This window comes from Tenrec ecaudatus, chromosome 2 (assembly GCF_050624435.1).
Source record: "Tenrec ecaudatus isolate mTenEca1 chromosome 2, mTenEca1.hap1, whole genome shotgun sequence".
Taxonomy (NCBI): Eukaryota; Metazoa; Chordata; class Mammalia; order Afrosoricida; family Tenrecidae; genus Tenrec; species Tenrec ecaudatus.
In genome coordinates this window covers 39841-51994 of record NC_134531.1, presented here as the reverse complement: position 1 = coordinate 51994, position 12154 = coordinate 39841, and positions in this window count along the sequence as shown.

Here is a 12154-nt window from a genome sequence, read left to right as displayed (position 1 = left end):
AAGCTCTTTTCTGCCACACAGTGCTCACCATGTGCAAATGCCGACTGGCTTTCATAACTTCTACAGCTGGGTGACATGGTCCTGTGACTCATCTGTTTTCTCACTACATGTTGCTGATGCTGAAGCACTAACAAAAGGCACTAATAAAATTCATGCAAACTGCAAGTCAGAGTCACTTTCCTGAGGAGTCAATGTATTTAAAAAGCATCCCCCCCCAAAAAAAGCATCCCTTGTAATTATAAGCTATTATAAAGACATTTTAAGAATGTGGAGGTACATTCAATCCACTCAAGAGAATAGAATATGGCCTAATGTCATCTCTCAGAATAAACTTAATGTGTCTAAAAGAACCTATTTTTAAAATATCTGAAAATTATATAAGGCATTTGAACAGTAAGTGAATAATAAAGCCATACACAGATACTTTGGGGCTTCCTTTGTGACGCCTACCAATGGTCGGATCAGTAAGTGGGCTGTGGTGAGGAGTCGAGGTGAATGAAAGGCTGCCTCTCTACATGTTGACACAGGGCATAGGCTGTGATGGTCTAGCATGAAATCCCAGGGATAGTGATTGACTTCTAATTACATCGGAAGTCTAAATAAAGAAAATGAAGGACCAGAAAAAATGCAAATTTGATCTAGAATTTCCCCCAAAGAATAACCACAATAATGGCCACCATTGAGGAGTCCTGACCTTGTGCTAGGCATTGAAGTAGGCGTCACTAAACTAACTATGCTTTAAATGTTGTGTTCCTATATTTAACATTTGAAGCAATCCTTGTATGCAAGGGTTATTATTACCCTCAAATTACAGATGAAGAACTCTCTTGTCCTTCTGAAGAATCTCACCTAAAAATTGAATAATTTGATTGAATATTATCTATTAATATCTAAAAATGTCTATTCATATCTAGCCACTAGAATAAGAAACAGGGATCCACAGAGTTGTTCCAACCCTGAAATGAATTATATCTGGATTCCCATTGGAATTTAGAGAATTTTAATAAACTCAAGTACATTATCTATTCTCTCATTTATCACCTTCCTAAAGACAAATAAATACCATTGTAACAATTCAAGCTTTCTCATCCAAAAATATTAAGAGGTTAGTATGTATCCATACAGACTATTTCTCCAGGTACAGATATATGTACCTTTATCTTTTTGAAATGATTGAAAAGATGCTATGCATAATGTTCTGCCACATGCTTTTCTCACTTCACCACAGATGTGACAGCCAGGACATGAAACATGGAAAAATCAAAAGGTCGTGAGGAATATAGTAAATAAATAAAACACCAAAATAAATGTCAGATGAGACTCTGAAACTTGCTTTGATTGGTCAAGCAATAATGTTCCACGGAAGGGACAAAATGATCAAGAACTAATCTTTGAAGATGGCACTTGTAACCCAAGTCTTTGCATTTACCTTCCAAATAACAGAGACTTGCCTTAGTGATACAGTGAAGACGCCTTTGGATTTGGGGAGCAACACACAGGCAAAGACTTGAACTATCAATCCCCGTTGTGTTACCCACAAGGAATGTCATTGGCCTATCCTCTGATGCCTTATTCCCTGGCACATTTCCCCTCTTTCAAAGATAGGTCCTATCAGGAATTTCTCCCTGAAAATAAGCCTGTATACTCTACATTAAATGTTTTGACTTGCAAATAACTTCCCTCCTCAATGATATTTTCAACATTTAAGGAAAAGTATTGATAGCACTTATATAGGCACTAGCTGCTTTACCTTGTACTTTAATAAATTATGTAAATCTGCTCTCATTTGGAATGATTGACCCAACCCCTACTCACAACAAACTTTGTATCACAGCCACCTTTACTTACTGGACATGCACCTCTGAAAGCATTGAAAAGTCTTCAAGAAAGTCGGTAAAGCTAATAGCCTGTTACCCTGATTTTGTTTTCTACCCAAATTATCAATAGCCTTTCACTTCAAAAATGAAACCACCGCATTGTTTAGTAATTACTAGCTTTCGGCAAGGCCGAGCCTTTCACGTTCTCCATAATTCTCACTGCAGCATTTTAAATTGTACCAGTTGTTGACTGAGTAAAGTCTTTCCAATAACCACTGGCATTTCTCCTCTTTCCATTGGCTGTATTGTTCGGCCTATATTTCCAATCATCATCATTGTCCATGTTCCTTGAAGCACCAACATTTGCATCCAATCTACACTTTGAAGGCATGGTTACAAAGCTAAGTAAGGGGAAAGTTTAGTCCAGACACAAAGTTCCACATTCAAAAAAGTGTCAACAGCAATGTGCTCCGACTTAAAAAGACATGACAGCAATCTCATCCTGCACCTTTTCAAGAGCACCATAAAGTCTGGCAGGTGTTCATTATTACACATTGCTGTATCTAACTCACATTTTTCAAATGAGGATAAGTTAAAATGTATTGATACGCAATCATTAAACAAAAAACCAACTCTCTGAGCAATTCTAACTCAAAACAACACTGTAGAACCGTTACATGCCACTGCTTCAGGGGGTTTCCGGGATATAGATCTTCGTGGAAGGATACTTCATATTTCTGCCAAGAATCGCCTTGTGGGTTCAAAGCAATCACGTTTTGTTTCGTGTTCCAGTGTTTAATCTACCTTGTCACCATGGCTCCTACATAATCGCAGAAACCTTGGCCTTTAACACTTCCTCCATCTAAGTGGAGACCTTTCTGAAGAGATTGTTTCCATCCCTTCCCCTGAAGGATTCTGCACTCTTTCATTCACACCACATCAAAACAGTCATTTGGGGCATCTTCCAGAGACTTCAATTGTGTGCCTTTGAAATTTCCTTTGAGTTTGGGGAACAAAAAGAAATCTGAAGGGGCAATATCAGGGCTTTCAGGTGAATGGGTAAGTTTTCCCAAGAAAATTCCCTTAGGACAGCCCTTGTAACACTCAAAGAATGAGTATGTCCTGATGGAAAACAATTCTTCAGCACAAGTTTACTGGCCTTTATCTCAACACTGTGGCTTTTGGTTTTTAAAACTTCTTTGTAATAAGTTCCCATGATCACCCTGTGTTCTTTGATAAACCTATCAAAATTACACCTTGGGAATTAAAAAAAAATTGCCATCACCTTCTGAGCTAACTTCTCTAACTTGAAGTTAATTATTCCAGCAGACCGCCTTAGAAGCCACTGTTTTCACTTGACTTTGCTCTCTGGTTTGTATCTGAAAAGCCCAGACTTGTTCTCAGGTACAATTCCTTCCATAAAATTGCCTTCAGTGGTTTTGACCTTGCTTAAAAGACTTATTGGGGAAAAAATCCATTCTTTGAGCTGATTCTCACACAATAACTTTTGCACCTGTAAGTCAAAAGCTTAAAATTGAAACTGTTGAACCATGAGAGAGCCTGACGTCAGTAGCTCTAAGTATGTTTAAGGTCTTCTTCTACCACATTCTGGACTTCAACCACAGTTCTTGTGCTCCACAAGGTGAAGGTCTTCCTCCTCCCAGCTCCTCTTTGATGTCTCAGTGACGGATTCTTCATGTGCACACCAGCTGTTGTTTCAGACGGGGCCGCATTCCTGTGCACTTGCTGAAAAGCTTCAAGGATTGGAGAAGATGCCACTTGAGTGCTGTTAAAAATGGGGGGCCCATTGTTGGTATATTAGCAACTCCTGTAAAAGAAATAAATTCCTTTTTTCTTCAGTAATTGGATGTTTCCTAATAAACATATTAGCCAATATTTAATTGAGTGTTCACTGTATTTTCAGCATTATGTATCTATTACCACATTTAATCTGTCCTTTGACCATGTGAAGTAAATATTCTCACTGGCCCCAGTTTACAAATGAAAAATGAAAGCCTTGAAAAATCCCCTATCAAATGTCACCTGTTTTTAAATTTTACTGAGGTACCTCATATTTCACATATCATGAACTTCACCTAGTTTAAGTGTACAATGCAATTACTCGTATTAACTTTATCAAGTGCTGCTACCACCAGCACATATCAGGTTCAGGGCTCTTTTTCCTCTGAGAAGACCCTCCATGCCCATTTAGAGTTTATCACTCTTCACATCCAAGACTCAGGCAACCACTAATTCACTCTGTTTCTATGAATGCATCTTTTGCAGAAGTTTCATCTAAAAATTCAATCATAAAACATGGTCTCTTGTGTCTGGTTTCTTTGAGATTCATCCATGAAGCAGTACATATTCACTGCTTTTTACTGCCAAATACTGTTCCACTCTAGGGATATAGCACATTTTGTCTTTTCTTTTACCATATGATGAAAATTTAGTTTGTTTCAATTTGGGAGTATTGTGAGTAATGCTGCTGCGAATACTTCTTGCTTTTCTCTGGGGTGAGGATCTTGGAATGGAGTTACAAAGCTGCACAGTAGTTCTTTGCTTAACTTTGTTTGGAACCCATGTAATGGTGTGTAACAGCAGCATAAGAATGTTTATATGCCTTGAACCTAGAATGTCAATATAGTCACATTAATGAGAATGTGCAATGTTTTCCTTTTATGAATTTGTACTGTTTAAAATAATTTAGCCCAGAAGAATAAGTGTTCATCCTTGTGATTCTAATTGTAAATGTGTAATAGATTTAGCCTTGTGATTTTAAGTTGAAGTCATAATATACTTTAAGTTTATATATAGAATTGAATAATTTAAAGGAATGAAAAACTTAGTATAGTTATAGTTTTATTGCATTTGTAAGACTTATTTAAATATTCAGAAAGTTTCTGTTAAAGCCGACAATTATAGTAGTACTTAAAAGGAAATTGAATATACTAAAGTTATAAAAGCCATTTAAAAGAAGTTTAACTAAGTTTGTAAATAGGACCAAACATTAACAACGGTCCCTTAAAAGTTAGTTATAATACTTTTAATGACCCTAAGGGATGAGTATGTCTGACACTAGGCTCCCAAAAGGCCACACTGGTCCAGGTTTCTGTGCACCCCTTGGGGACCAGGTCACATGCCATAGAATACCAAGACATTGAACCCTGGATCTTCAAGGCATACAACATGCTCCAAAAGTCATATCAGAGGATACAATGTGGAAACCCCACTAGGTAAACTGGGCTCTACCCCAAATACACCTGTAACCCAAAGACTTAAGACCAAAATGACGTGGTGTGTGAAGGGGCAGAAGACAGCTATACCCAGAATATTGACCATTGAGTAGGTGGACTAGCATTGACCTACTACTGCCATGCCCTACTTGCTGTATTAAGATACATATTATTCTAGCAGACCTGTGTCTGACATTGACAGTGAATATTATTATAAGTTTTGCCTCACCACCAACTCCCATTGTTTGTGTAAATAGCATCCAGTCACCTCAGGATTTATTTTGTACAAGTCAACAATCCATGTATTGTTATTCATAGTTAGATGACACTTGTTCAATCTCTCTTTCTCAATAGTGGTTCAAAAGTACTACCGTAGGCTAATAAATGACACTATAAACCAAAAATTCTTATGCTTGCTCTGGCAAGATCATGGATAAGATGGTGTACCATAAAATAACAGGATGTCCCTCAGGTGATTCTGATGTTGTTGTTGTTGGGTGCTATGGAGTTGACTCTGACTCACAGTGGACCTATGCACCACAGTGGTCTGTACCATCCTCACAAATCACTGGATCAAGCCATCTGATCAAGGACCTTCCTCTTTTTCACCGCCCCCCCCCACTTTACCAAGTGTAATGCCCTTCTCCAAGGACTGGTCTCTCCTGACAATATTTCCAAATATGTAAGATGAAGTCTTACCATCCTTGCCTCTAAAGCACATCCTGGCTTTACTTCTTCCAATACAGATCGGTTTGTCCTTTTAGCAATCCATGGTTATTTTCAATATTCTTCTCCAGCACATTTCTTTCTTTCTATATATTTTTAAATCACTTAATTGGGGGCTCACACAAGTCCTATCACAATCCATACATCCATCCATTGTGTCAAGAACATTTGTATATTTGTTGCTATCATCATTCTCAAAACATTTGTCTTCAACTTGAGCCCCAGGTATCGGTTCCTTTTTCCAATCCCTTCCCACTCCTCCTCCCTCATGAATCCTCAATAATTTATAAATTATTATTATTTGGTCATGTTTTACACTGTCCAACGTCTCCCTTCGCCCACTTTTCTGTTGTCTGACCCCTAGGGAGGTTATATGTAGATCCTTGTAATCGGTTCCCCCTTTCTACCACACCTTCCCTCGACCCTCCTGGCATCGCTACTCTCAACACTGGTCCTGAAGGGATCATATGTCCTAGATTCCCTGTTTTTCTAGTTCCTATCTGTACATCCTCTGGTCCAGCTGGATTTGTAAGGTACAATTGGGATTATGATAGTGATGGGGAGGAGAGGACCCATTTAAGAATGAAAGGAAAGCTGTATGTTTCATCGTTGGTACACTGTACTCTGACTGGCTCATCTCCTCCCCACGACCCTTCTGTAAGGGGAAATCCAGTTGCCTACAGATGGGCTTTGGGTCCCCAATCTGCACTCCCCTCATTCACAATGATATGATTTTTTTGTTCTTTGATGCCTGATACCTGTCCGTTCAACACCGCGTGATCACACAGGTTGGTGTGCTTCTTCTATGTGGGCTTTGTTGCTTCTCAGCTAGATGGTCGCTTGTTTACCTTCAAGCCTTTAAGACCCCAGACACTATATCTTTTGATAGCCGGGCATCATCAGCATAAGCATCATCATTTGCTTATGCACACATTTGTCTTCAGCAATCGTGTCGGGGAGGTGAGCATCATGGAATGCCAGTTTAATAGAACAAAGTATTCTTGCATTGAGGGAGTACTTGAGTGGAGGCCCAATATCCATCTGCTACCTTAATACTAGGCCTATAAATGTATGCACATAGAGATATTTTCACATCACCATACATTTTAAACATATTTACATATGTACATGCTTGTATTTTGACCTCTATAAATACCCTTTGCCTCCTAGTTCTTTCCTCTATTTCCTTTTACTTTCTTCTTGTCCCACTATCATGCTCAGTCTTCATTTGGGTTTTAGTAGTTCCTCTCGGTTACACTGCCCTTGATCAAGCCCTACCAGGCTTCCTACACCCTCCTTGCTATCAATTTTGGATCACTTGTTGTTCCCTTGTCCCTGGGTTTGTTAATACCCACTTCCTTTCCCCTATTTCCTGCCTCCCATGTCCCCCCAGAACCTTGGTTCTATTGTTTTCTCCTCCAGATTGTTTGTCCCACCTATCTTATCTAGATAGACCTACAGAGATAATAATATGAACAAAAAAACAAGACAGGGTAAAACCAAGCAACAAAAGAAAACAAACCAACAGCAACAAATACCAAGGACAAAAAGAGAGAGAGAGAGAGCGAAGCCTGTACATAGTTCAAGGTCTGTTTGGTGACCTTTACGAGTGTTTTCCTGTCCAGCCCTAAGGGGTGCCACGCCCTGGCCCCAACATCTAATTTTTGGTATTCCCTTGGGACTTAGTTGTTCTGTTCCCCTTGCTGTTCTGTTGGCCACCTTTAGTGTTTCGCCTCAGTGTGGCGGGGTCAGGTCGGACGAAATTCCTGTACTGTGTCTCCAGTGTTGTACCCTGAACCTTTTGCTGTCTGCATGATTGATTATCTTAATGTGCCCTCACAGATCATCCGGTCTTCTGTCATTAGTTGTTCAATATATCAAATCTGTTCTTGAGATGTTCTCTAAATTCAGGTGGGATAGTCTCAAAGTTGTGTTTTGACTCTTATGGATATGTTTTAATTTTCTTCAGCTTGATCCTGAACTTACATAGGGGCAATTGGTGGCCTGTTCCACAGACTTCCCCAGATCTGGTTTTAGCTGATATTGAGCTTCTGCATTATTCTTCCCATGGATGTCGTCAACTTGATTTCTGTGTATTCCAGCTGAATTCTGTGTATTCTCCTGATTCTGTTATTCCTGACATAGTAAATTTTATTATTTTCGGATTCAAAATGGCCAATACCAGTCCGTATCAGCTCATTAAGTCCTAGGATATTGATCTACATACATTCCATTTCATTTTGACCACCTCCAAGTTTTCTAAATTCATACTTCACACATTCCAAGTTCTAATCATTAGAAGATTTTTAAAGCTGTTTCTCTTTATTTTGAGTTGGGCCCCATCAGCATATGAAGATGCTGCAGGCTCCACTCCCATGAATTTTCCCCGTCTCACGTCACCATGGTTGACTCCCCACCAAAAAGTCAGCTCCTCCTCCGTCACATTTCCAATGCCCTTGGGCCTGAGGGGCCAATCTGCCAGCAGTATCTTGACAATGTTCTACCAACTAGGTGAACCAGAGGCAGATAAAAAGCATAGATTCAGTAAATGACCTCTTGATCACACTTAATCCTAGCTCCAATATAAAAGTATTTAGTTCTTAGAACATGGCCCTGCTTGATTCTTGCCCTCATGAAGGAAACACAGAAGATATGGGTGCTATACCAAGTGTGGCGAAGAAATTACATGTTGCTCAGTTTTCAGAAATAATAGCATCTGGGGTCTTAAAGACTTGTTTTCAAGCAAGCAGCCATCTGAATGTGACATCAACTACTAAGCTCATATGTAAGCACACCAACATCCACTATTAAAGGCTTGGGAATTATATCAGGGAAGAAGGACACAGCCTGGGGCGACTCTGGTCTGAAAAACAGACAGGCAGGATGTCAGGACAGGCTCTGTTTCAAGTGTCCAGGGAGGCTGGGGAGTAGTATTCACTCACTCAGTGAGATGGCAAAGAGTAGGTTTGGAGATTAGTTTTATTATAACCTGAAATTTACATCATTTTATTATTTCCATATGCTTCATCCAAGTTTTCTTTTACCAATAAACATTTAAATAGTGGAGGGAAGGTAGGGTGTAAAGGGGGAACCGATTACAGGCATCTACATATAACCTCATCCCTGGAAGACTGACAACAGAAAAATGGGTGAAGGGAGACGTTGGAAAGTGTAAGATAAGACAAAATAATAATTTATAAATTACCAAGGGTTCATGAGGAAGGGGGAAATGGGGAGGGCGGGGGGAAATGAGGAACTGATGCCAGGGGCCTAAGTGGCAAGCAAATGTTTTGAGAATGATGAGGGCAACGAATGTACAAATGTGCTTTACACAGTTGATGTGTATGGATTGTAATGATTTGTATGAGCCCCCAATGAAATGATTTTTAAATTTTTAAATAGATCATTACTTTTTGATTTTCAAACAGAAATAAGAATGCTTAAGAAAAACTTCACACCACCACCACCACCGGAAAAAAAAATTAAAATTAAAAAAAAAAAAAAGAAAAACTTCACTAAAACTGATGATCTTGAGTCAGAGAGAACTGAGAAAAACCACTACACTGTGCTGTCTTGGTGGTCTCACAGCCTAGACACGAGGACCACTGCCCAGGGATGACCCCCAGTTCAGAAAGCATGAGACTGACTGACCAATGCGCAAATCCCACTTCTCCGTTCTCCACTTCCTCCCCAGTGACTCAAAGCCCCTCCTGTCTGCATTCAAGAAAGTGGTTAGAAGAATCCCTCTGTGTCCTGTGCTAGTCTGCTCCCAATAAAACACTCTCTTCTCACCAAAGCCTGCACTGGAGCAGACCTTTTGGCTTGACTTCAGCAGCAGGCAGAGACCCGACTTCTGTGGCAACACATGTGGGGGTTCGTCCAAGCCCCCCTTCCTACCTGTGACACACGGACCCTGCATCTGGAGTGGGGCCGATCCCAGCCCCAGGGAGTTTGTTACTGTTCCCAAACCTGGACAGGCATTTCCAAGGAAGGAAAAGAGAAACAAAAGGCACAGGGCTGTCACACACTGGGGGGGTGGGGGGGGGGGTGTGCACACACCACAAGGGGAGACTGTCACACACCACACAGGGAGTTGTCACACATCACCCGAGCTCCAAAATGTCAAGACACCTCAGGTTCTGGGCAACCTCTGGGCCGATGCGCTGGCTACTGCCTGCCTCTGCCTGAAGCTCGCTGCTCAAGTAGCAGCAGAGACCCTCCAGCTCAAAGCCTCAACTCTGGACCCCAACTGAAAATTAGACTTGTCTGAACTTGAATACATCCCTGAAGACCTAGAAAGCTGACAAGCAGACACTCCACGGGGCACTGTCTGCGTACCCCAAAAGGCAAACCACCTGGAGTCATGTCTGCTGTGGAGCTGAGCCTACCCCTTCTCACCAGCCAGGTGAGGCCTCCCCCAGGCCCTGCGTGACCTCTCCTGCAGTCCCAGTGCCTGGCCCAGAGGAGAGACTCTACTCCTGCCTGTGCATTGAGCCCCTGCGGTGCAGAGGGACATAGTTCGTGGTGGTGGTGAAGGTTTGCAGGTGGAAGTGGAGGAAGGGTTTTTGAAGAGAGGAGGGAATGCACTGTGTGGGATCCACTGGGCAGGAAGCTGGTGGAGTCTGGCGGGCCAGGATATACTCTGGGCTGGAAAGTCAGCACTCTGAGGACAGCTGGAGGTAGAGGAAGGTGCTGTGCTTGGTTACAGGAGCAGCAGCCTGCTGGCCAAGCCTCCAGTGATGCCGTGTGGGGGTGCGGATGCTCTGTGAATTCTCCGGCAGCAGTCTGGACTGAGCTTCTCTTGGGGAGGTGGCTGGAACTTCAGGGGGAGCACATGTGCCTCGCCTGGATGTTGAAGACAAGCTGCAGCTTCTGATCCACAGAAGAAGCAACTCCCAGACCCCTTGAGAAACGTAGTGGTATTCCTGCACACGGCTGTGTTAGAATGGTTTGATTTTGGACTAGTTTGGTATTTTAGACTGTTCCTGAGGTCACAAGGTAAAGGCAATTTAGTTTGACTCAGGCAGGGATAGACCAGAGTCCACGCTTTGGACAAAATCTGATCAGTTCCAGAGAGAACAACATGGCTGGCCCTACTATGAGACATGATGCCCCTCAGTGACTAAGGGCGATACAGGGGACAGCACCGGAGACACAGGATGGGAATTGCACCTGACCTGATCCCACCACACCGAGGCAAAGCACTGGGGGAGTGCAGTGGAACAGCAAGGGAATGGAGTGGCAAGGTCCCCAGGGAATGCTGAAAGTGGACTTTGGGGCCAGGGCGTGGTGCCCCAACAGACTGGACTGGAAAATGCTCCTAAGGGCCAGCAAACGATCCTTGAACGAACTACAAGCCTTTCTTTTGTGAAAAAAAAAATCTGATCATTTCACTCTGTTCTCTAGAGAGCCACTGCCAGCCACCTTCCCACCTGCACTGTGATACAAGGCCCAACCTCCCCCAGTTCTCTTTGTGGTTGCCAATGCTCAACATTTGTGTGTTTTGATTGCTTCTCCTCTGAGAAACCTAGAGGCAAACCCTTTGTTGATGGTAGAGCAGGATAAGTGGTTTCCACTGCCGGTTATAGTCCATTGCGTTTATGATAAAAATGTTCACCAGCATTAAATGACAAGTTAGGAAAGCATTCATGATCTGAACTCTCCTCTTCATTTCCATCTCACCACTATGTGCGTGCACAGCTTACCATCCAGCCATCCACGCTGCCATCCACTCACCCCATCCCGGTTGTCAGGTGCTGTTGAGTGGGTTTGACCCGTCGACTTCATATTCGACAGAGCGAAACATGGCCTGCGCCGTCTTCACTGTTACTGGGTTTGAGCCCGTTGTGGCCTTCAGTGTGTCCGTCCATGTCCTTGAGGGTCTTCCTCTTTTTCGCTGGCCCTTTGCTTTACTGAACAGGATGCCTTTCCCAGGCACTCGTCTGGTGATGTCATGTCCGACTGTGAGACAAAGATTCACCATCCTTGCTTCTGAGGAGCATTCTGGCAGTCCTGCTTCCAAAGCGACTGTGTTGCTGTTTAGCAGGTCTGTGGTCCTTTCAGCCTGATTCAGAGTCCCAATGTAGGGTTTCACAGACCGGATCTTTACAGAAGCAGACAGCCATACCCTTTACCTGCAGAGACACAGGTGGCTTGGAACTGCCAGCCTCCCAGTCAGCAGTACCCACTGAGTTCATTGTCAAAGCATAGTCTCTTTGCATCCTTGGCTAGCACTTCATGAGTTGGGTGTTTACTCAGGTACCTGTATACTTCTGAGGTGCTCACAGATTGGGTTCCAGAAAAATTTCAAGCCCTTGCTGATGTTACAGAACAAGTAGACTCTCACCTAAGGAGATGCTTTAGACCAAGGATGAT